This window comes from Adiantum capillus-veneris, chromosome 19 (genome assembly GCF_014529385.1).
Source record: "Adiantum capillus-veneris isolate H3 chromosome 19, ASM1452938v2, whole genome shotgun sequence".
Classification (NCBI taxonomy): Eukaryota; Viridiplantae; Streptophyta; class Polypodiopsida; order Polypodiales; family Pteridaceae; genus Adiantum; species Adiantum capillus-veneris.
This window is the reverse complement of record NC_140949.1, coordinates 139,970,577-139,996,942: the sequence shown is the minus strand read 5'-3', so window position 1 is coordinate 139,996,942 and position 26,366 is coordinate 139,970,577.

The window sequence follows — 26,366 nt, the reverse complement described above, 5'->3', positions numbered from 1 at the left end:
TTTTTCAGGGGAAATTACAAGTCGGAAAATTTTACAAGCTGGACTTTGGTGGCCTTTGTTATTGAAGGATGAACATAGTTTTGCTAAGGAATGTGTTCAATGTCAGAAGATGGGGCAACCTACACAAGGGGATAGGATGCATGATCATCCAATATTGCCATTAGAACCATTTCAGAAGTGGGGAATGGATTTTGTAGGCCCAATAAAACCAAGGGCTAAGAGGATAGGTTCTAGATATATTCTTGTTGCAATAGATTATGCTACCAAATGGGTGGAAGGAGTGGCTTTGAGAGATAATAAAGCAACAAGTGTAGCAAGGTTTCTGTATAAAAACATTATGACAAGATTTGGATGTCCTGTTGAGTTGGTGTCGGATCAGGGAGCACATTTTTTGAATTCTGTGATTCAAGAGTTGACATCTAGGCATATGATTTTGCATAAGAAATCTACCCCATATCATCCTCAAGAAAATGGGCAGGCAGAAAGCTCTAATAAAGTGTTGGTCAGAATTTTGAAGAAGATTGTGTCGGAAAACAAATCGGATTGGGATAATAAGTTGGATTCAGCACTATGGGCTTTTCGGGCAGCTTTTAAGGTGGCGACTGGAATGACACCTTTCAAATTGGTTTTTGGGATTGAAGCTGTGGTGCCAATGGAATATGTAACTCCAAGTTTGAGGTTGTCAATTCAGCATAAGTTAAGTCCGGAGGAATAAATTCCTTATAGACAGAAGGAACTGCTTAAATTGGAAGAGGATAGAATTTAGAGTGCCTATTTGGTGGAAATTGGGCAGAAGAGGAGACAAGCATGGATGTCTAGGCAGGTGAAGTTCAAGATTTTTCAGAAAGGGGATTGGGTGATGTTATACAATTCTAAATTGGGACCACATCCAGGTAAGTTGAAGCTAAGATATTTGGGATCTTATCAGAGTGAATCAGAACAGGGTCAAGGAACATTTTTGTTGAAAGATGTTTTTGGAACAAAGATTGTGAAACCAGTGAATGGATTCAGATTGAATAAATTTTATTGAAAAGTGCCTGAGGTTTCCAAGTGGATGCTCAATAGGGCTGAGGATATTGGCAGTAAATTGTTGATAGTTGGTGTTCGGGGAGTTGTAGTGGAATGTTCAGAGGAAGAATTGCCAATTTGTTCTAGCAATTCAAAACTTGTGAAGGGATTTGGGATTCAAAATCTGGATTGCGGATTGGAAGTCGAAAATCGGACTGTCGGATTTAAAGTCTCGAAAGTGGAAAGTTGGAGGAGTGCAATTGAACAAAAGGGTATAGAGGTACTAATAAGTGGGGGTACTCATTTTAAGGCAAGAAATTCGCTTAGTGCTGATGTGATTCACTTAAAGAAGAATAATTTTTTGGCGAATCCTGCATGGCGTGCTCGAATCGAGGAGAATTTTCATCATCATAAGAGTAAGCTGGTGAGAGGAGTTGAGGATCACATCCAAGTGTGTGAGTGTCGCAGTTTAGTGAGTGTTAAGTCGAGTGAGAAGGGCGAAATGTTTTCTCAAAATATTAAGGGCAAGCTCATGGAGGGTATGCAAGAGGATGCGTCAGAAGCGATGCCAAATACCAGGTCGATGAAGACGGTGATGGAGGAAATGTTCAAAGCGCGGCAACATGAAGAGCCAATCGAGGTGGAAAGCGATGAGGCCGAATCTCTGAGTGAGCAGGGTAGCGTGGAGATGGCGGTGGCAGCATTTAACCTTGATGAAGCAGAAACCCAGGTATGGCTAAAGTGTGTAGGTCTGTATGAATTTGCATGTCTACCGTGGGATACATGGGCAGAAAATGAATTCGCTGAGCAGCAGTGGAATATTATAAAGGAAAGTGATGGGATGGTTACAGTGGATGTGCGTTTGACACCAAAGTTGGTGTCGAAAGTCTTCAAGGTTCCCTGTCTAACAGTGCCGGCTAAGACGAGGAAGCTGACCGATTCCCAGATGAAAGGGGAATTCGGAAATCCGGTAGGGAAAAAAGCATACTACATGGTGAAGAATGCGGGTGGAAATAGAGCTTCAAATTTGTTTTGGTATTTGGAAAAAGTGTGTATCCTCCAAAAGACTGCATACATGTCCAAGGAGGCTTTTTCTCTTTTGTTTCAGGCGGAGAGAGGCATTAAGGTGGATTGGGCATCAGTTCGATATGATCGGATGTAGTTAACTGTAAAAAGAGACCGATGTCGGACACCAGCAGTGGGCAGAGTAGCACCTTATTTGGCTGCAATTTTTGAGTATGTTCTGAAGGTTCCGACAGTGGAAACAGGTTTGAAGACACCAGTGGTAGATGTCGCTAAAGAAGAGGGAATAACATATGGAAGTAAGAGAAGGAAATTGTTGTTGGGCTCTCCAACAGTTGAAAAAGGTAAATCACCTTTCAAAGTGTCTTGGAAGGGTTAGGAAGAATTGGAATCAAAGCCGAACAGTTTCACAATGGAATTAGAATCAAAGAAATTGGAGTCCAAGGGCAAGAAGGTAACGTTGTTCATGAAAGGAATGGGTGAAGGTGTTGAGAAGACTGCTCTGGAAAGTTTCAAAGTAAAAACGGGGAGCAGTGACATTTATGAGCATAAGGGAATTTTTTCTGTGGAAGAGGCAGCTAACACTTTGACTCAACTGAATGAGTTTATGCAAAATCAAGATGCAGCTCTGAGGGTGATGGAAGCTGAAAAAATGGAGCCTAAATGCAGTGCTATCCCAGAGTGGGAAATGAAGAAGGTTTGGATGCAGTTGTTTCAGGAGAGGTCAGATAAAGAGAGACTGCAGGAGGAAGTTAGATGGATTATAAAAGAGGCTTTGGCGAGAAATGTGGAAGTTATGTTACCGAAGTAGATCAATGCTCACAATGGGAAAAGTACCTACCTCTTGTAGAGTATGCCCACAATAATACTGTACATACTTCTACGGGAAAAGCACCTTTTGAGATCATTAAGGGAAGACCTAAAAGTCCCTTGCTACTCAAAGTACATGGGAAGATCTTCGCCACCAATGAGTATAGCCGTGACCTACAAGAATCTTTTCAAAAGATTATGGAGGATATATCCATCTCTCAACAAAGGCAAAAAGTTGCTGCTGATAAGCACAGAAGAGCCTTAATGTTCAAAGAAAATGATTGAGTCTTACTCAAGTTTCCTAAGGCTCGATTAAGTCAAACGACGGGAAAAAATGATTTTCTCATATTAAATTGATCACTTAATGTGAGAGAATAAATGGGAACAAGTGTTAAGATATAGACATGTGCTTATAGATCTATCTCAACATGGGGCCAATGGTAAAGGGGCCCAAATGAGAGATGGTCTATAAAAGAGCAAGGCTAGCAAATGGCGCATAAGACCTTAGGGTTAGCTTCATTGAAGACCTCCAATAATGTGTGTAAAAGGCCTTTGACCTTAGGTAAGCTAGGGCTGAGCTTGAGGCGCGGGAACCCGACCCAACTCGTGTTAAGTATGGAGCCTGATTTACCCTTGTAATTTTCTGTGGTAAAAGCCCACATTTGTAAGACCCCCATTATAAGGAGAAGCCATCATGTGTGAAGGACAATCACTCACCGGAAACAAAAATTTTCACGGGCAAGAATCAGGGACTTTTTTTTCCGCCTGAAAATTCCTTTTCTGAAGGAATATTATGGCCGGACGGCGGCTGGAAAGTGGTCGAAAAACAACCGGTCGGTTGGCCGGTGGCCGGAAGTCAATGGCCGGTGGCCGGTGGCCGAATTCAATGGCTGGTGGCCGAATTCAAAAGCGGACTTGTCTTCTCAAGGGCGGCCACACATGGGCGGATTGGAGGGTCCGATTTGGACTTATTCGCACAAGGGCGGCTACACATGGTTGTCTCTCATAAGAGAGGGCAGCCCTTTTGGCCTATAAAAGGAGGCCATTTCTACACACATTTCATAGTGTGAAGTTGATGCAACAAGGTGAGTGTGAGGTGGTGAGAGTGAAGCAAGGCGGGAGCTCTATCAAGGGTTTAATCCCTTTGTAAACTACTTCTTCTTTTGAAGTGCTAAAGCCATTGAGTGGCTACTTTCCCGTGGACGCAGCCCACATTGGGTGAACCACGTATATCGTGTGTACTCTCTCTCTCTCTCTCTCTCTCTCTCTCTACTCTATAATCTCTTGTGTGTGAAATCTATCTCTCTTCATTAAGTAATCTACTCAAAAATCTATTTAGCTACGTCTTATTTTCTAACAACTGGTATCAGAGCAAGGTTTGCTCGTAGCTAAATTATCTCAAGGAAATGATTCCTTGAATTGAGTGGGAGTTATGGCGGAGGAAGGGAAGCTCAAGATTGAGAAGTTCAACGGAAAAAACTACCAACATTGGAAGATGCAGATTGAAGACTATCTCTACCAGCAGGACCTCTATTTGCCACTAGGCGGTCTTGCGAAGAAGCCCGCAACAATGGAAGATGAAGCATGGATTGTCCTTGATCGAAAGGCACTGGGAACAATCTGGTTAAGCTTGGCGTCAACGGTGGCCTTCAATGTTTTGGAAATGAAGACCACGGAGGACTTGATGAAGTCACTTGACGACTTCTATGAGAAACCATTAGCATCCAATAAGGTATTTCTTATGAAGCGCTTGTTCAATCTAAAGATGGTAGAGAATGGTTTAGTTGCAGAACACCTAAATGACTTTAACACAAACATAAGTCAACTTCGATCAGTGAAAATCAATTTTGATGACGAAGTGCGAGCTCTGCTTATACTATCATCTCTACCGGATAGTTGGGACAGCCTTGTGATGGCTGTAAGTAATTCTATCTCTGGCATAAATACTCTTAAGTTTGATGATGTTGTGGGTGTTCTCCTAAGCGAGGAAATACGAAGGAGAAGCACAGGAGAATCATCAAGTGCTGCATTGTCAGTGGAAACAAGAGGAAGGCCTAAGGAGAGGTTCAAAAGCCAAAAGGGTCGTGATCGCTCAAGACATAGCAAGTCACGCACAAAGTCAGTTCTTGAATGTTGGAACTGTGGCAAGAAGGGCCACGTCAAGAAGGAGTGCTGGTCCAAGAAGAAGAAGGAGACAGAGTCTCAAGACAACAAGCCAACATCGGAGGCCAATGTGGCAAGTAAAGTAGAGCAAGATGCTCTAATTCTCTCATTAGACAATGTGTCTAATTCCTGGATAGTAGATTCCGGGGCTTCATTCCATGCGACACCACACAAGCAACATTTCCAAGACTACACCAAAGGTAATTTTGGGTATGTATACTTGGGAGATGATGAAGCTTGTGAGATTGTCGGCAAAGGTACAGTTTCTGTCAAAACTGCTAATGGAAATGAATGGAAGCTTAAAGATGTTAGGCATGTTCCTTCTCTTCGAAAAATTTAATCTCTACAGGACAATTGGACGATGAAGGTCACAACATTGCATTCGGAAATAAACGGTGGAAGATCTCAAAGGGATATTTGGTGGTTGCCAAGGGAGAAAAGGTCGGTACACTTTACTTGTGTACTGTTAGCACGCAACCTTCAGCTTGTGCAACAACTACAGAAGTTGATAGTGCAGTGTGGCACTATCGACTTGGGCATATGAGTGCCAAAGGAATGCAAATCCTTCAAACAAAGAAGCTTCTACCAGGTTTGAAAGAAGTGGACTTAGAGTTATGTGAAGATTGTGTTTATGGTAAACAAAAGAGGGTAAAATTTCAAAAATCAAGAAATAAAAGAAAAAATAAAAAACTTGAGTTGGTTCATTCTGATGTTTCGGGTCCTGCAAGTACACCATCACTTGGTGGCTCATTGTACTATGTAACATTCATAGACGATGCGACTAGAAAAACATGGGTTTATGTCATGAAGAATAAATCCGATGTATTTTCCATATTTCGAAGGTGGAAAGCCTTTGTGGAGAATGAAACAAGTACCAAGGTTAAATGCCTCAGATCCGACAATGGAGGCGAATATTGCAGCCAAGCTTTTGAAAGCTTTTGTGCTAGCAATGGAATTCGGAGGCAAAGGACAACCCCAAGGACACCTCAACAAAATGGGATTTCGGAAAGGATGAACAGGACAATCATGGAACGAGCACGAAGCATGCGGCTACATGTAGGCCTACCGCTTGAGCTTTGGGCAGAAGCTGTAAGTACGTGTGTGTACTTAATCAATCGATCACCCTCAACGGCATTGGATGGGGGAGTTCCAGAAGAGGCATGGAGAGGTAAACCGGTGAATTATGCATTTCTCAAAGTGTTTGGGTGTGAGGCTTTCATGCACATAGATAGAAGCCTAAGATCAAAGCGATGCAAAGTCCAAAAAGTGTTTCCTCATTGGCTATGGAGAAGGAGACTTTGGGTATCGCCTATGGAATCCTGAAGATGGTAAAATCTTAAGGAGTAGGGATATAATTTTTAATGAACAAAATATGTACAAAGATTACTTGGAAAGAAAACAAACAAAAGAAACAGGTGATGAGTACATGGAGCTTGAGGACGGTGAAGACTCAAGGACTGCAAACGGTGACAATGTGCAACAACGCCAACCAAATGAGGAGCCTCAACCTATTCCCTGAAGATCTACAAGAGCAAGTAGACCTCCAGAAAGGTTTGTTCCTTCCTTCAACCATCTCTTGATCTCACATTCTGGAGAGACGGAATCATACGAAGAAGCTATGCAACATGAATCCAAAGAAGAATGGACGAAGAGCATGCAAGTGGAGATGGACTCACTACATCGCAACCAAACATGGGAGTTGGTTGAGTTGCCTAAAGGTAAGTGGGAACTTCAAAACAAATGGGTGTACAAGCTGAAGGAAGAAGAAGGTGGGAAGAAAAGGTACAAGTCTAGGCTTGTGGTAAAAGGGTTTTCTCAAAAGAAAGGTATTGACTTCAATGAAATATTTTCTCCTGTTGTAAAAATGAACTCAATTAGGCTTGTCTTAAGCCTTGTGGCTGCTCATGATCTAAATCTCGAGAAAAAGGATGTAAATACGGCATTCCCTCACGGTGACTTAGAGGAGGAAATCTACATGCTTCAACCAAAGGGGTATGAAGTAAAAGGTAAGGAGAAAATGGTTTGCAGATTAAAGAAGAGCTTGTATGGTTTAAAGAAAGCATCAAGAAAATGGTACTTGAAGTTTGATCAATGGATGTTGGATCATGGATTCACAAGATGCAACTCGGATCACTGCGTCTACATGAAGAATTTGGGAGATGGGAAATTCATCATCCTAATGTTGTATGTTGATGACATGTTGATTGCAAGTGCTAACATGCAGGACATCAAAGACCTAAAAGAGGAGCTGTCCAAATCTTTTTCAATGAAACATTTAGGTGCTGCAAAGAGGATACTTGGTATGAAAATATCAAGGGACAGGATGAAGAAGACAATAAAGCTATCCCAAGAAGATTACATCAAGAAGGTACTAGAAAGGTTTGCAATGCAAAATGCAAAACCAGTTTCTACACCTTTGGCTGGTCATTTTAAACTAACGAAGGATATGTGTCCAAAGACACAAGAGAAGATAGCCTATATGTCTAAAGTTCCATATGCTGCAGAGGTAGGTTCTCTAATGTATGCTATGGTCTGGACAAGGCCAGACATTGCACATGCAGTGGGTGTTGTGAGTAGGTTCATGGACAACCCAGGTAAAGAGCATTGGAAAGCTGTGAAGTGGATACTTAGGTATCTAAAAGGGACAACAACAAATGCTTTGTATTTTGGAGGAACTGATATTTTTCTAGAAGGGTATGCTGATGCAGATATGGCAGGTGACAAAGATACTCGAAGGAGCACTACTGGCTATGTGTTCACGGTTGGAGGCACAACAGTAAGCTGGGCTTCAAAGCTGCAGAAAGTGGTTTCACTTTCTACCACGGAAGCAGAGTATGTAGCAATGACGGAGGCAAGCAAAGAAATTCTGTGGCTTCACAGATTCTTAGAAGAGCTTGGATTCAAACAAGACAATTTTGTCTTGTACAGTGATAGCCAAAGCGCTATCCATCTTGCAAAGAACTCAGCCTTTCATTCAAGGGCAAAGCACATTGAGGTGAGATATCACTTCATACGCACTCTTTTGGAAGAGGGACAGCTAAAGCTAGGAAAGGTGCATACAAGTGAAAATTCTGCACACATGTTTACAAAGGTGGTCAACAAGGAGAAGTTGAGCTTTTGCTCATCTTCAATCGACATTCAAGGATAAGAAGCCAGAATGGAAAGCAGTCACAGGTTTGGTTTGGAGATCAGTCTCCAAGTGGGATATTGTTAAGTATGGAGCCTGATTTACCCTTGTAATTTTCTATGGTAAAAGCGCACATTTGTAAGGCCCCCATTATGAGAAGAAGCCATCGTGCGTGAAGGAAAATCACTCACCAGAAACAAAAATTTTCAAGGACAAGAATCAGGGACTTTTTTTTCCGTCGGAATATTATGGCCGGACGGCGGTCGGAAAGTGGTCGGAAAACAACCGGTCGGTTGGCCAGTGGCCGGAAGTCAATGGCCGGTGGCCGAATTCAAAAGCGGACTTGTCTTCTCAAGGGCGGCCACACATGGGCGGATTGGAGGGTCCGATTTGGACTTATTCGCACAAGGGCGGCTACACATGCCTGTCTCTCATAAGAGAGGGCAGCCCTTTTGGCCTATAAAAGGAGGCCATTTCTACACACATTTCATAGTGTGAAGTTGATGCAACAAGGTGAGTGTGAGGTGGTGAGAGTGAAGCAAGGCGGGAGCTCTATCAAGGGGTTAATCCCTTTGTAAACTTCTTCTTCTTTTGAAGTGCTAAAGCCATTGAGTGGCTGCTTTCCCGTGGACGTAGCCCACATTGGGTGAACCACGTATATCGTGTGTACTCTCTCTCTCTCTCTACTCTATAATCTCTTGTGTGTGAAATCTATCTCTCTCCATTAAGTAATCTACTCAAAAATCTATTTAGCTACGTCTTATTTTCTAACAGCTCAAGGTGCTTGTCCTGCTTGTCATGCTTGATGACTAAGGTGCTTGAGGTGCTTGAGATGCTTGAGGTGCTTAATTATTGAGATGCTTGAGGTGCTTAATTATTGAGATGCTTGAGGTGCTTGACATGCTTGAGATGCTAGGGTTGCACTTAAGGTGAGAACCTAGCCCAAGCTTAAAGTGCTTAATGACCAAGCTTGTGGTGGGAACTGGGCCTAAGTATGAGGGGCTTGAGGTGTCAAAAAGTCAAATATTCAATCCCTACAAGGAGGGGGCGATCCCTACATGAGAGGGGATGAGAGAGAACACCCTCACACTCACACAAGGCATGCATAGTACAAATAAAGCAAAAGGGACACTTGTCAAGTTCCTCCTCATGTTGCCCTCATGGTGTGCCTGAAGCCTATTGGTTGGCCACCCAAGGGGTCCAATAATAATTTAGGAGATTTAATTGAATGATTTAGCATTTATCTAGCCCTCTCTCTCAAAGGGGAAAGGGGGACACTTGTCCCAAGGCTACCCCTACTGCTTGTAATGCCTCCTTGCTTATAATTGGCTAGGCCTGGAGGGGTCCAATGAGCTTCAAGCATGAGCTACAAGGGGGGGTCGACCCAAGAAATCTAGGGGGTTGCTTAGGGGGTATACTCACCCACACACACTCACAAACACTCTCATTGTGTGCTATGAAAAGTGCAAGAGCTCCCTCTGCTTCTCCACGCAAGTAGAGGTTGAGAGCCTACACCAACACTCTTGGATATGGAGTGAAAATCCAACCAAGAGCCATGCTTCAATGCTTAAGCTTTGCATCCCCTTCTTCTTCATTACTATGCTATTATGTATGCTAGCAACAAGAGTTATGATAAGTGAGGAACTAATTCTTTCTCCTACGAAATGTTTCTTCTTTCTCTTCCCTACCCTCATTCCCTGCTAGCTCTCTCCACCTTTGAAGGTGTTTGATGTCTTGGGACTGAGGCTTGGGATAGTTAAAGCTTTCTTCAAGTTTATATTATGTTTGTGATGCATGAAGCTTTCCATCTTCATTGCACCACCTAGGTCACAAGGAACACAAAGATTGTATTGTAACAAGTCTCTCTTAATGGGAGAAATCATAATACAAATGCCTATTGGAGGGGGGACCGGCTCCACATAAATCCGGTCCTCAACTGTTGTCATGTTCTCTAAATTCTCTCTCTTGCAAAAGTATTGTTCATGCCAAGTTAACTAATTGCTATGATTATGTTGCTATCTTCAACTACACCCGCTATGCTCACAAAGTCATTTCTCAAAAGTACTCTCATTAATTTCCGCTACTCTCAAGTTAAATAGGTCAATTCCATTACATTGGTATCAGAGCATTTGGTTTCTCTTTTCGTGGTTAAGAAGAGAGGTCCTTAAGTAGCCTATAAATGGTTGATGTTGTTAATTATATTAGGGTAAGTGGAACTGAGATCTATTATCGATTTTGTTGAGCCCACTATGTGGGGGATGGTGCACACCTCGGGAGCTTTGGACTTAATAATGGAGTCTTTTTAGACTTGCCTACGGCTTTACCATTATTGAGCCATAAGAAGTCCGAAAGGAGCTAGCCCTCGGCAATTCTGCTATGTTAGACCTACTCCTCTACTCTCTATAATTAACCACTTGGAGCCGTAGGTGTAAAAACTTAAGAGCCGATTTTCAAAGCATACACTAAGTACATACATAAATTTTGTTAACATGGCTGAAAATAATCAAGAGAGTAGAATGAACATTGATAGATTTGATTTTGCACATGAAGCTGCTAATGATGATGCTCCCATGTTTGTGAATTATCTCATCACTAGGTTGCAGCAAGCTATGGGCAACCCTGCTTTGCAAGCCGAAGTTACCCAACAATTTCGTGCTTATGGAATTTCCCTTCCTCTCCAAGAGGAGAGAGAGCTTCGGAGGCCTCTTGAAGAGACCCCCAAAAGAAGACTCTCTCCCATTCAAGAGAAGGAATCCAAAGAGCAAGAAAGCAATGAAAGTTTAAGTTCCTCTGAAGATGTGGCTCCACGAAGATGGCGGTCTAGACGATCACCCACTCCTCCCAAGAGGAAAAGATCAACACATAGTCCTTCTCCTCATCACTCTGAAAGGCAAGAGAGGAAACAAAGGAAGAAAAGGGCTAGGAAGAGATCACCCTCTTCTCCTTCTTCTTCACCTTCCTCCTCTTCCGATGAAAGCTATGGCTATTCTCCTAGAGAATACAAGAGGGGAGGACATCGCAAATCATTTCCTGCATGGCGAAGGTCACAAAAGCTAAAGAAGTTCAAGGAGGGAGGAAAGAGTATCTCTTTTCTCACCTACGATGGCACCTTCGGTGCTACTAACAAAGTGTTGGCCTTCATCTAGCAATTTGATGCGGCCTTTGGAGATGAGGGCTTCACAGAGTCCTCCAAGCTACGCCATGTAGCTATGCACTTCCAAAAATCAGCTCGTCAATGGTGGGCTAGCCTTCGTGGCAATGGTGAAGCCCCAAAGACATGGAAAACTCTACGAGTTTCCATCATGAAGCAATTCCTTGCAAGCGATGCAAAGGACAAAGTTCTTACCGAATGGCGCAGCTTGAAGCTCCTCTCCCATGAGTCTATCCACAACTATGTAGACAAGTTTTGGGATTTACATCGCAAGACTACTCTCTTTCAAAAGATAGACTTTGCTGAGCAAGGGCAGAAATGCTGTGTGGGATTACCTGAAGAGATGGCCGAATACATCAACTCTCAACGGCCTCGTACTATTAGCGAAGTAATCCATCACACCATGGTTGCTTCACGCATCAATTTCCATCAAGGGGCTAGACGTAATGCCAAACCCATGGAAAAAAAAGACAAAAATGATGCAAAGGGGAAAACTAATGTTCAAAATACTTTCCAAGTCACTTCCAACAACAACAATCGGTCCAAGGAGAAGGGACTTTACAAAGGTAAAAACAAACTCTCCTGAAGAGCTTGAAGCTTTTCGCAAGGACCATAAGTGTTTCAAGTGTGGGGAGCAAGGACATGGCTATCGTTCTTGCCCCAAGAAGAATACTCGCAATGAGACTCCTAGGGCTTCCACCATCGAAGCTCCAAAAGAGGATGCTCATTGCAAAGGATCATCACGGGAAAGGTAAGAGAGCATGATGCCTTCATCTTGTTTGACCCTGGCTCTACTCTCAACTTCATATCAATGGAGTTGGCCACCAAGTTGGGCATTCAAGCTTTTGAGATGGGAGATATAGTAGTGGCTGATGCATCTTTCAAGGGACAACAAGCCTCCGTTACTCCCTTGATTGGGAAGTTGAGGCTTCATGTCCAAAGCTATGCCGACAAAGAAGACTTCTTCATCTGTCCTCTCCAACATGAGGATGTTATCCTAGGGGCACCATGGTTTGATCGCATGGCTTCCAGCATGAAGTTCCCTGAAAGGAGAATCTACTTCACCTACAGGGGAAAGAACATGTATATAGATGATAATGAGCGTGGTCGCACTATTCCACTTCTAAATCCTCTTGCTTTTGATAAGTCAATGAAGAGATCACTTTCTACGTACATGATTTTTGTCAAAGAGTCTCTAAAAGATACTAATGTTTCATCAAATGTAAATGGTAGGAATCAAGAAGAGTTAGACTTGTCTAATTTTCTAAAAGGATTCCAAGATGTGTGCATCGATGATATCCCTATGGACTTACCTCCAAAATGAGGGGATGATGACCATCGCATTGAGCTCCTTCCGGGAAGCTCACCACCTAACAAGCCTCCTTATCGAGTCTCACAAGCTCAACAAGAGGAGATCATGAGGCAAGTACAAGAGCTAGTAGACAAAGGGATGGTGAGGCCTAGTTCCTCTCCCTTTTGTTCTCCAGTCCTTTTAGTGCAAAAGAAAGACGGTACATACCGTATGTGTGTGGACTATCGAGCACTAAACTATATCACTACCAGTCCTTTTAGTGCAAAAGAAAGACGGTACATACGGTACATACCGTATGTGTGTGGACTATCGAGCACTAAACTATATCACTATCAAAAATAGATTTCCTGTACCTCGGGTAGAAGATCTGTTTGATAAGCTACAAGGATCTACCTACTTCAGTAGGATTGACCTTAAGAGTGGCTATCATCAAATAAGGATAGTGGATGAAGATATCTTAAAGACCGCGTTTCACACAACGTTTGTTCTTTATGAGTCATGCCTTTTGGATTGACTAATGCACTAGCTACGTTCAATCGTTTGATGGAGAAAATTTTTAGACCATACCGCAAATTCACTGGAGTGTTCTTTGATGATATCATCATATACTCCAAGTCTTTGGAGGAACATAAGCAACATCTCCAAGTGATTTTTTAGGCATTGAGGGAGAACAAGCTTTTTCTCAACCAAAAGAAAAGCGAATTCTTCCTTCAAGAGATTCAATACCTAGGTCATATTATCTCTAAAGATGGTATCCGAATGGATCCATCAAAGTTAGAGGTAATAAAAGCATGGCCTAACCCAAGAAATCTACATGAGTTAAGAAGCTTTGTTGGTATGTGCGCATACTATAGACGCTTCATAGCAAAATTCTCTCAAGTAGGAGGACCACTACACGACTTAACTAAGAAGAACATTAAGTTTGTATGGACTGCTAAGGAGAAAAATGCTTTTGAAAATCTCAAAGAGAAGCTTACTTCCCAACTAGTCCTCGTGCTTCCGGATCTCTCAAAGCCATTTGAGGTCCAATGTGATGCTTGTGGTGATTGCCTTGGAGCAGTTTTGCTTCAAGAAGGGCATGCCATAGCATATGAGAGCCGAAGGCTCAATATTGATGAACGAGTCTTGGGCATTTATGAGAAATAGCTTTTAGCTGTTCTACATGCCCTAGACACATGGAAGCACTACCTATTGGGGACTCCATTTATCCTACAAACCGACCACCAAAGTCTCAAGTATTTCATGATGCAAACCAAGATTTTCGACAAAAAAATGAGGTGGGAAAATTTTATTTCGCAATTTAATTTCCATATTGCTCACATAGCTAGTAAGCACAATCAAGTGGCCGATGCACTTTCATGATGATCAAAAGTTAATGCGGTGTCTATAGCAACTCACAATGATCTATCCTTTATGATAGATGAGTATGCTATTGACCCTGACTTTAGGGACATAATGTCAACCGTTGCTTTGGGGAAGAAGAGGAACCATTCACCTTGCAGGATGGTTATCTTCTCCATGGCAATAGGCTATGTGTTACCCATTCCCTTCGTGAGAAAGTTATGTATGAATCCCATGCTCCTCCATATGAAGGGCATAAAGGTATTCAACCTACTCTCTGAGGAGTAGAGACGTACTTCTATTGGCCTACCATGAAAGTGGACATACAAGAGTATGTTTCAAAATGTGTAGTATGCCAAAAGACCAAGTATGATAGAGGGAAGCAACCTGGATTACTCCAGCCATTGCCTATCCTAAATTCACCATGGGAGAGTATATCCATGGATTTCATCTTTGGATTACCCAAGTCTATCCATGGGAATATAGGAATATGGACAATAGTCGACATGTTTAGCAAGCAAGCACATTTTATTCCTGTCAAAAAGACTATTAAGGCACATCAAATGGCAACTCTCTTCATATCTCAAATTTTCAAGCACCATGGATTACCCACATCCATCGTGTCAGATAGAGATCCTAGAATGACAAGTAATTTCTAGAAAGGTCTCTTTGAAAATCTAGGAACAAGATTGAATTTCTCTTCGGCCTTTTACCCACAAACGGATAACCAAAGTGAGATAGCCAATCTTACAATACTCGATCTACTCAAGACTTATGTTATCGAAGTAGATCAACGCTCACAATGGGAAAAGTACCTACCTCTTGTAGAGTATTCCTACAATAATACTGTACATACGTCTACGGGAAAAGCACCTTTTGAGATCATTGAGGGAAGACCTAAAAGTCCCTTGCTACTCAAAGTACATGGGAAGATCTTCGCCGCCGATGAGTATAGCCGTGACCTACAAGAATCTTTTCAAAAGATTAAGGAGGCTATATCCATCTCTCAACAAAGGCAAAAAGCTGTTGCTGATAAGCACATAAGAGCCTTAATGTTCAAAGAAAATGATTGGGTCTTACTCAAGTTTCCTAAGGCTCGATTAAGGCAAACGATGGGCAAAAATCCTACGGGCCATCAAAAGTATTATGCTAAACTAGCAAAAAGATACTATGGTCCTTTCCAAATCTTGAAGCCCATCAATGAGACGGCTTATCAACTCAAGTTGCCCAACCATTGGCTCATACACAATGCCTTTCATGTAAGCCTACTTAAGCCCTACAAAGGAGAGCCACCAACTGAACCAATTATTGAAGACCCTCCCGAAGTTGAAGACCAAGAAGAGGTACTACAACCCGAAGCTGTCCTTCGGCATGAAGACAAGGTACTAAGACATGGTAAGATTATCCGACGGTATCTTACTAAGTTCAAAAATTATCCTTTTGAAGATGCTAGATGGATGCAAGGAATACAACTTAAGGATAATATGAACCTTGTCAATGCTTACAATGCCACATTAGAGTAAGCAAATGTACACATTTCTTTTAAATGACTCATGTTTTTGTCTTATAAGACTAGTCCTCTTTTTAATTGTACACAAATTTAACTAGTATGTATGCTTAGAATCATGTTTGTGATGATGACGTCTCTCAAACACCAAGTAGAATTTGTCACTCTACTTTGGGAGAATGAAATGGACTAAAGAGTAGACATGCTTGCGGAAGCTATGTCTCCCAAGCACCAAATGGATTAGTCATCCATCTTGGAAAGATGTCGTAGGGTAAAAAGGGATCCTCTACTCGCTAAGTAAAATTGACTAATGACTAAGGCTTTATCTCTTCTACCTCATAGTCGCGAACGACTATGATTTCAAGAGAGAGGTAATGTCATAAAATCTAATACCTAATATATAACCAACCCAAATGATTTTCTCATATTAAATTGATCACTTAATGTGGGAGAATAAACGGGAACAAGTGTTAAGATATAGACATGTGCTTATAGATCTATCTCAACACGGGGCCAATGGTAAAGGGGCCCAAATGAGAGATGGTCTATAAAAGAGCAAGGCTAACAAATGGAGCATAAGACCTTAGGGTTAGCTTCATTGAAGACCTCCAATAATGTGTGTAAAAGGACTTTGACCTTAGGTAAGCTAGGGCTGAGCTTGAGGTGCGTGAACCCGACCTAGCTCGAGGTGCTTGTCGTGCTTGTCATGCTTGATGACTAAGGTGCTTGAGGTGCTTGAGATGATTGAGGTGCTTAATTATTGAGATGCTTGAGGTGCTTGACATGCTTGAGATGCTAGGGTTGCACTTAAGGTGAGAACCTAGCCCAAGCTTAAAGTGCTTAACGACCAAGCTTGTGGTGGGAACTGGGCCTATGTATGAGGGGCTTGAGGTGTCAAAAAGTCAAATATTCAATCCCTACAAGGAGGGGGCGATCCCTACATGAGGGGGGATGAGAGAGAACACCCTCACACTCACACAAGGCATGCATAGTACAAATAAAGTAAAAGGGACACTTGTCAAGTTCCTCCTCATGTTGCCCTCATGGTGTACCTGAAGCCTATTGGTTGGCTACCCAAGGGGTCCAATAATAATTTAGGATATTTAATTGAATGATTTAGCATTTATCTAGCCCTCTCTCTCAAAGGGGAAAAGGGGACACTTGTCCCAAGGCTACCCCTACTGCTTGTAATGCCTCCTTGCTTATAATTGGCTAGGCCTGGAGGGGTCCAATGAGCTTCAAGCATGAGCTACAAGGGGGGGTCGACCCAAGAAATCTAGGGGGTTGCTTAGGGGGTATACTCACCCACACACACTCACAAACACTCTCATTGTGTGCTATGCAAAGTGCAAGAGCTCCCTCTGCTTCTCCACGCAAGTAGAGGTTGAGAGCCTACACCAACACTCTTGGATATGGAGTGAAAATCCAACCAAGAGCCATGAGTCAATGCTTAAGATTTCCATCTCCTTCTTCTTCATTACTATGCTATTATGTATGCTAGCAACAAGAGTTATGATAAGTGAGGAACTAATTCTTTCTCCTACGAAATGTTTCTTCTTCCTCTTCCCTACCCTCATTCCCTACTAGCTCTCTCCACCTTTGAAGGTGTTTGATGTCTTGGGACAGAGGCTTGGGATAGTTAAAGATTTCTTCAAGTTTATATTATGTTTGTGATGCATGAAGATTTCCATCTTCATTGCACCACCTAGGTCACAAGGAACACAAAGATTGTATTGTAACAAGTATCTCTTAATGGGAGAAATCATAATACAAATGCCTATTGGAGGGGGGACCGGCTCCACATAAATCTGGTCCTCAAAAGTTGTCATGTTCTCTAAATTCTCTCTCTTGCAAAAGTATTGTTCATGCCAAGTTAACTAATTGGTATGATTATGTTGCTATCTTCAACTATGTTCACCCGCTATGCTCACAAAGTCGTTTCTCAAAAGTACTCTCATTAATTTCCGCTACTCTCAAGTTAAATAGGCCAATTCCATTACATGAAATTGTCCTTCTTTCCCTCTTGTGAGGTTAAGCAAGCACCCCCCTTGCTTAAGCACATCCCTTGCTTGCTTGAGCAGTGTGCCTGTACACCTGACATGCGGACCCTTTCCTCTCATAAGAGTATGGGACCTTGGTGAGGTGCATATATGCTACTCATGTCCCTCCTTTGTAGGGCTCAACCCCTTCTTTGTAGCAAGTTCTTTGAACTTGGTAAGCAGGCAGGCCCCTTGCTTAAGCACAGTCCTTGCTTAAGCAAGCTGCCCCCTTGCCTGCGTGGACCTTAATTTCCTAAAGTTTAAAAATTAAAGACTTTAAGGCTTTTAATACTTACCTTTGGAGGCTTTAATGAAGCCAACCCTAATATATTTTTCTCCATTGATTAACCTTGCTCTTTGATAGACCATTTCTCATTTGACCCCCTTTACCATTGGCCCCGTGTTGAAATAGATCTATAAGCACATCTATATCTTAACCCTTGTTCCCGTTTATTCTCCCACATTAAGTGATCAATTTAATATGAAAAAATCATTTGGGTTGGTTAGATATTAGATTTTATGACATTACCTCTCTCTTGAAATCATAGTCGTCCTTGACTATCACCGTGAACCTGTGCAAGGCCAAAAAGATGCCAGATGGAACGTTCCTCAATGCGGGCCAAGTGGGCTCAGACTCGGCCCCTCGGAGGGAAAATTTCAATTGACCATAACTTGCTATTCCAAGCTCCAATTTGCAATCCGAGAAGACCAGCAAGCTCCACAACTCGAGCTCTACACATGCATCCATTGACACCTGCGTGGGCCACGTGTCCCCAGTTGCCCTACCCGTCGGGGAGCTGCAACACACTCTACCTTTAAACTTTAGTATCTTGCACACCGGGGCTCTGTTTGACGAGTCGTCTGGACTAGATTCTAGAGCACACTGAACACTACATTCCAGATCACTGACTTTGCATTTTGGGCACCTTCATCTGCCAACCCATCTGGACCATCCAACAGCTTTTTTGGCCTAAAAACCGCTATGAGGTAGAATAGATAAATTCGTAGTCATTAGTCAATTTTACTAAGCCGGTAAAGGATCCCTTTTTACCCTACAACATATTTCCAAGATGGATGACTAATCCATTTGGTGGTTGGGAGACATAGCTGCCGCAAGCATGTCTGCTCTTTAGTCCATTTCATTCTTCCAAAGTAGACTGACAAATTCTACTTGGTGTTTGAGAGACGTTGTCATCACAAACATGATTCTAAGCATGCATACTATTTAGATTTATGCACAATAAAAAAAAGAACTAGTCTTATAAGACAGTAACATGGATCATTTAAAAGAAATTTGTACATTTGCTTACTCTAATGCAGCATTGTAAGCATGGACAAGGTTCATACTATCCTTAAGCTATATTCATTGCATTCATCTAGCATCTTCAAAAGGATAAATTTTGAATTTAATAAGATACCGTCCAATAATCTACCATGTCGTAGTACCTTGTCTTCATGGCAAAGGACAGCTTTAGGTTGTAGCACCTCTTCTTGGTCTTCAACTTCAGGAGGGTCTTCAATAATTGGTTCACTTGGTGGCTCCCCCTTGTATGGCTTAAATAGGCTCACATGAAAAGCATTCTGTATGAGCCAATGGTTGGGCAACTTGAGTTGGTAAGCCGTCTCATTCATGGGCTTCAAAATTTGGAAAGGACCATAGTATCTTTTTGCTAATTAAGCATAATACTTTTGATGGCCCCTAGGATTCTTGCCCGTGGTTTGCCTTAATCGAGCCTTAGGAAACTTAAGCAGGACCCAATCATTTTCTTTGAATGTTAAGGCTCTTCTTTGCTTGTCAGCAACAGCCTTTTGCCTTTGTTGAGAGATGGATATAACCTCCTTAGTCTTTTGAAAAGATTCTTGTAGGTCATGGATATATTCATTGGCAGGGAAGATCCTCCCATGTACTTTGTGTAGCAAGGGACTTTTAGGTCTTCCCTCAATGATCTCAAAAGGTGCTTTTCCCATAGAAGTTTGTACAGTATTATTGTAGGCATACTCTACAAGAGGTAAGTATTTTTCCCTTGATCTACTTCGGTAACATAATTCTTGAGTAGATCAAATATCGTAAGATTATCTATCTCACTTTGGCCATCCGTTTGTGGGTGATAGGTGACGAGAAATTCAATCTTGTTCCTAGATTTTCAAAAGACCCTTCCAAAAATTACTGGTCATTCTAGGATCTCTATCTAACACGATGGATGTGGGTAATCCATGGTGCTTGAAAATCTGAGATATGAAGAGAGTTGCCATTTGGTGTGCCTTACTAGTCTTTTTGACATGAATAAGTGTGATTGATTGCTAAACCTGTTGTCTATTGTCCATATTCCTGTATTCCCATGGATAGACTTACATAATCAAAAGATGAAATCCATTGATATAGTCTCCCATGATGAATTTGGAATAGGCATTGGCTGGAGTAATCCAGGTTGCTTCCCTCTATCATACTTGGTCTTCTGGCATACTACACATTTTGAAACATACTCTTGTATGTCCATTTTCATGGTAGGTCAATAGAAGTACGTCTCTACAGTCCTCGAAGAGCAGGTTGAATACCTCTATGCCCTGCATATGGAGGAGCATGGGATTCATACGTAAATTTCTCACAAAGGGAATGGGTAACACGTAGCCTATTGCCGTGGAGAAGATAACCATCCTGCAAGGTGAATGGTTACTCTTTCCTTCCCATAGCAAGGGCTGACATTATGTCTGCAAATTCAGGGTCAATAGCATACTCATCTATCATAGAAGAGAGATCATTGTGAGTAGCTATAGACACCACATTAACTTTTGGTCGTCGTGAAAGTTCATCGGCCACTTGATTGTGCTTACCAGCAATGTGAGCAATATGAAAATTAAATTGCAAAAGAAAATTTACCCACCTCATTTTTTTGTCGGACAGCTTGGTTTGCGTCCCGAAATACTTGAGACTCTGGTGGTCGGTTCGTAGGATAAATGGAGTCCCCAATACATAGTGCTTCCATGTGTCTAGGGCATGTAGAACAGCTAAATGTTCTTTCTCATAAATGCCCAAGACTCGTTCATCAGTATTGAGCCTTCGGCTCTCATATGTTATGGCATGTCCTTCTTGATGAAGAACTGCTCCAAGGCAATCACCACAAGCATCACATTGGACCTCAAATGGATTTGGGAGATCTGGAAGCATGAGGACTAGTTGGGAAGTAAGCTTTTCTTTGAGCTTATCAAAAGCATTTTGCTCCTTAGTAGTCCATATATACTTAACATTCTTCTTAGATAAGTCATGTAGTGGTCCTGCTACTTGAGAGAATTTTGCTATGAAGCACCTATAGTATGCGCACATACCAATAAATCATCTTAGCTCATGTAGATTACTTGGGTTAGGCCATGCCTTTATTACCTCTAGCTTGAATGGATCCATACGGATACTAGCTTGAGAAATAATATGACCAAGGTATTGAATCTCTTGAAGGAAAAATTTGCTTTTCTTTTGGTTGAGAAAGCTTATTCTCCCTCAATGCTTGAAAAATCACTTGGAGATGCTGCTTATGTTCCTCCAAAGACTTGGAGTAGATGATGATATCATCAAAGAACACTCCAGTGAATTTGCGGTAAGGTCTAAAAATTTTCTCCATTAGACGATTGAATGTAGCCAGTGCATTAGTCATACCGAAAGGCATGACTGAATATTCATAAAGACCAAACGTTGTGCAAAACGCGGTCTTTAGGATATCTTCATCCACTATCCTTATTTGATGATAGCCAGTCTTAGGGTCAATCCTACTGAAGTAGGTAGATTTGTAGCTTATCAAACAGATCTTCTACACGAGGCACGGGTGTTGCTCGATAGTCCACACACATACGATATGTTCCATCCTTCTTTTGCACTAAAAGGACTGAAGAACAAAAGGGAGAGGAACTAGGCCTCACCATCCCTTTGTCTACCAATTCCTGTACTTGCCTCATGGTCTCCTCTTGTTGAGCTTGAGAGACTTGATAAGGAGGCTTGTTAGGCGGTGAGCTTCCTCGAAGGAGCTCAATATGATGGTCATCATCCCCTCATTTTGGAGGTAAGTCCATAGGAATATCATCGATGAACACATCTTGGAATCCTTTTAGAAAATTAGACAAGTCTAACTCTTTTTTATTCCTACCATTTACATTTGATGAAACATTAGGATCTTTTAGAGACTCTTTGACAAAAATCATGTACGCAGAAATTGAGCTCTTTATTGACTTATCAAAAGTAGGAGGATTTACAAGTGGAATAGTGCGACCACGCTTAATAGCATCTATATACATATTCTTTCCCCTTAAGCTAAAGTACATTCTCCTTTCAGGGAACTTGATATTGGCAGCCATGCAATCAAACCATGGTGCCCCTAGGATAGCATCCTCATGTTGGAGAGGAGAGATGAAGAAGTCTTATTTGTCGACATAGATTTGGACATGAAGCCTTAACTTACCGATCAAGGGAGTAACGGAGGCTTGCTATCCCTTGAAAGCTACATCAACTGTTACTATATCTCCCATCTCGAAAGCTTGAATGTCCAACTTGGTGGCCAACACCATTGATATGAAATTGTGAGTAGAGCTAGGTTCAATCAAGATGAAGGCATCATGCTCTCTTACCTTTCCCCAAGCATAGGAAAGTGATGATTCTTTGCAATGAGCATCCTCTTTTGGAGCTTTGATGGTGGAAGCCCTAGGAGTCTCATTGCAAGCATTCTTTCTGGGGCAATAACGATAGCCATGTCCTTGCTCCCCACACTTGAAACACTTATGGTCCTTGTGAAAAGCTTCAAGCTCTTCAGGAGAGAGTTTGTTTTTTACCTTTGTAAACTCCCTTCTCCTTGGACCGATTGTTGTTGTTGTTGTCGTTGTTGGGAGTACCTTGGGAAGAATTTTGAGCATTGGTCTTCCCCTTTGCATCATTTTTGTCTTTGTTTTCCATGGGCTTGCCATTCCGTCGTATCCCTTGATGGAAATTGATGCATGAAACAACCAAGGTGTGATGGATTACTTCACTAATAGTACCAGGCCGTTGAGAATTGATTCTTCAGGTAATCCCGCACAGAATTGTTGCCTTTGCTCGGCAAAGTCTATCTTTTGAAAGATAGTAGCCTTGAGATGTACATCCCAAAACTTGTCTACATACTTGTGGATAGACTCATGAGGGAGAAGCTTTAAGCTGCACCATTCGGTAAGCACTTTGTCCTTTGCATCGCTTGCAAAGAATTGCTTCATGATGGAAACTCGTAGATTTTTCCATGTCCTTTGGGCTTCACCCTTGCCACCAAGGCTAGCCCACACTACAACACTACATGGAGATATCGACGCGCGTATATCGACTAAATTAGCGGGCGTTGATATACGCGTCGCAATGTGCGTCGATATACACGTGGAAAGGCTTTATTTCCCACACGTATATCGACGCGTATATTGACGCAAAAAAATTTGGGGGAAAAAAGCGAAACCCACGAGAAGCAGGGGCCATTTTCACCTGCACTCTGCTCAAATCTTGGCCTCCACCTGCTGCGCAGGTATTATGCCCCCCCCCCAACCCCTCTCTCTCTCTCTACATCGTGTGTGTGTGTGTGTAGGAAAGAGAGAGAGAGAGAGAGAGAGAGAGAGAGAGAGAGAGAGAGAGAGAGCGGTGTGTGTGTGTGTAGGAAAGAGAGAGAGAGAGAGAGAGGTGTGTGTGTGTGTGTAGGAAAGAGAGAGAGAGAGAGAGAGAGAGAGAGAGAGAGAGAGAGAGAGCGGTGTGTGTGTGTGTGTGTAGGAAAGAGAGAGAGAGAGAGAGAGAGAGAGAGAGAGAGAGAGAGAGAGAGAGAGAGAGAGAAGTGTGTGTGTGTGTGTAGGAAAGAGAGAGAGAGAGAGAGAGAGAGAGAGAGAGAGAGAAATGTGTGTGTGTGTGTAGGTAATCAGAGAGAGAGAGAGAGAGAGAGAGAGAGAGAGAGATAGAGAATTAATGTATGCTTAGGAAATTAAAATTAAAGAAAAATAATTAAAGAGAGAAATGAAATGAAATGTTATATTAACGTCTTCGATAGGCCAAAGTGACCTATGAGACATGAGACAAGAAAGTTACAATGTGATGGATCTAATACAAAGTCAGAGTAAGAAGATGACAAAATAAAATATTATGGAATCCTAAATTGCTGGGTATGGACTAAACGGCTAAACCAGCTAGCTGGGATAGGTAGATCATAGGAGATCCAGCAGCTGTCGCTGGTGGATCTCATCAATCTCCTCCATGGTCAGTAGTCTGACCGGGCGTTATGCATGTCGAGCCAAAGTGACCTAGCTAGATCCTCTGATGCAGCCTCTGTCGATGTTGTGTAGTCCTCCGCAATCGTGGACGTCTAGATCTCCCTAGCTCAGTCGCTCGTTCGATCAGTAGAGAGATAGGGAAGTAGAGAGCAAGAGAGAGAGAGAGATAGGAAATAGCTAGAGAGATAGAGAAAGAGAGTTATATATATATATATATATATATATATATATATATATATATATATATAGAGAGAGAGAGAGAGAGAGAGAGAGATAGGAATTAGAGAGATAGAGAAAGAGAGTTATATATATATATATATATATATATATATATATATATATATATATAGAGAGAGAGAGAGAGAGAGAGAGAGAGAGATAGGAAATAGAGAGATAGAGAAAGAGAGTTATATATATATATATATATATATATATATATATATATATATATATATATATATATATATATATATATATATATATATATATATATATAGAGAGAGAGAGAGAGAGAGAGAGAGAGAGAGAGAGAGAGAGAGGTAGGGAAGTGAAGAGCGAGACAGAGAGAGAGAGAGAGAGAGAGAGAGAGAGATAGGAAAATAAGGAAATAGAGAGAGAAAGAGAGATAGCGAGAGCGAGATCAAGAGAGAGAGAGAAAGAGAGATAGCGAGAGTGAGATTGAGAGAGAAAGAGAGATCGAGATAGCTTTTTTGAGCAAGAACCATGCAAGGCTTCTGAATCTTTTTCAGGTTGCTTATCCATCTCCACATTATCTTCTGGCTTGGACATGGAGCCCCCGTCTGGTTTACAATCAGGTAGAAAACTTTCATTGGGCTGAGAACTTCCATGGCTTGTGCATGTGGTGAAAAAAACACAAGGATGGGCATAATATCCTTGGAAAAACCTGTGCAAAAAATTGCAAACAGACGAAACATTACAAAAATGACAAAAATGGTCATGCTTTAATATATGATTCATCAAGTGCGGCATTGGAAAGCTTTCTCTGACATGCTACCTCGGAATGGAGGCAGGTGGGTTCATAGACAGAGAAGAAACTATGGAACTAAAAGAGGCAAAGGGGTTTTGCCTGCTACATGCATTGCCATGTACACCTGGGAGTGCACGTATGTGTCTACCCATATAGGATTTGACCAATAAAGACGAGATTTTGACCCGGTGGTCCTGATCTCCGTACACCTCTGGACCGAGGTGTACGGAGATTGGGCAAGACTAGAGAATGCGAGGTAGTTTACATTGTGAGGAGTGTATATATATATATATATATATATATATATATATATATATATATATATATATATATATATATATATATTAAAACAACATTCATAATCATTGTAGATTGCAACGTCATCAACTAACATGGAGGAAAAGATTGCATGCTCCTGCACGCTCTGCAAGTATCAAATCCTGCGCAAGCATAGGATATGTAATGAGCATGTGCACAAGTAAGGAGAGTTTGCTAGAGAAACCGTACAGAATCTGCGATACGACTCCTATGCAACGGGCATTGATTTCCGCAACATAGCACCTACATCTGAGAGAGAGAGAGAGAGAGAGAGAAAAAAAAAAGATTATGCGTGAAGGTCCAACCAATATAGAGCCACGGATGGAAGCAGAAAAGGGCTTACAGAAAGAAGACGACGGCATGGAGGAGATGTTGGATGCCTTCTTCCAGACAAGCGAGGAGAACGCGAATGAAGCAGCACCAGAAGCCGTGCTCCTATCTCCTGAAGACATGTTGAGGAAGTTGGCACGTCAACCAATCTATGAAGGCGCCAAAATATCTGTGCTTTGTACTTGTCTGGAGTTTTTGAATCTTCAGTCAGTGTACGGGTGGTCAGATGCAAGCGTCACTGCTTTTTTTAGGTAACGTAATTTACAAAAGAGATTTTCCGATTGCAACGGTGATGTGCTCGGAGAGCTTTTTAATTTAATGTGGCTTAAAGAGGTTATTGCGGGAGAAACTTCTCTCGGCTGGCAATGAAATGCCCCCCTCCAGGCCAGATGCAAAGCAACTTCTGACCTCAGTTAGCTTGGACTACAACAAGATTCATGCATGTCCAAATGATTGCATTCTTTTTCGCAATAAATTCGCAGATTCTCTGTCGTGTCCTAAGTGTGGAGCAATGCGCTACAAACAAGATGCAGTTGGCGAGACAGTTCCAGCTAAAGTGTTGCGACATTTCCCTATTATTCCTAGGATAAAAAGCATGTTTCGTTGTGGTTCCATTGCAAAGTTGATGCGGTGGCATTCTACGAATAGATCCACTTACGCAACATTTAGGGTGCCCGCTGATTCGGAGGCTTGGAGGCACATTGAAGATACGTGGCCACATTTTAAGAGTGAACCACACAATTTGCGTTTGGACATGGCAATGGATGGAGTCAATCCATTTGGCTTGAGAAGCTCGTCATGGAGCACTTGGCCAATGTGCCTTATCAATTACAACCTCCCGCCATGGCTTGCTATCAAGAAGGGTCATTTGATTTTAAGCTTGATTGTACCTGGTAAGTTCAAGGCAAAAAACATGGATGTTTATCTAGCTCCACTAGTTGACGAGCTCCAGAAGTTATGGCATGGGATCGACATAGCAGATGCGGTTGAACCAGTA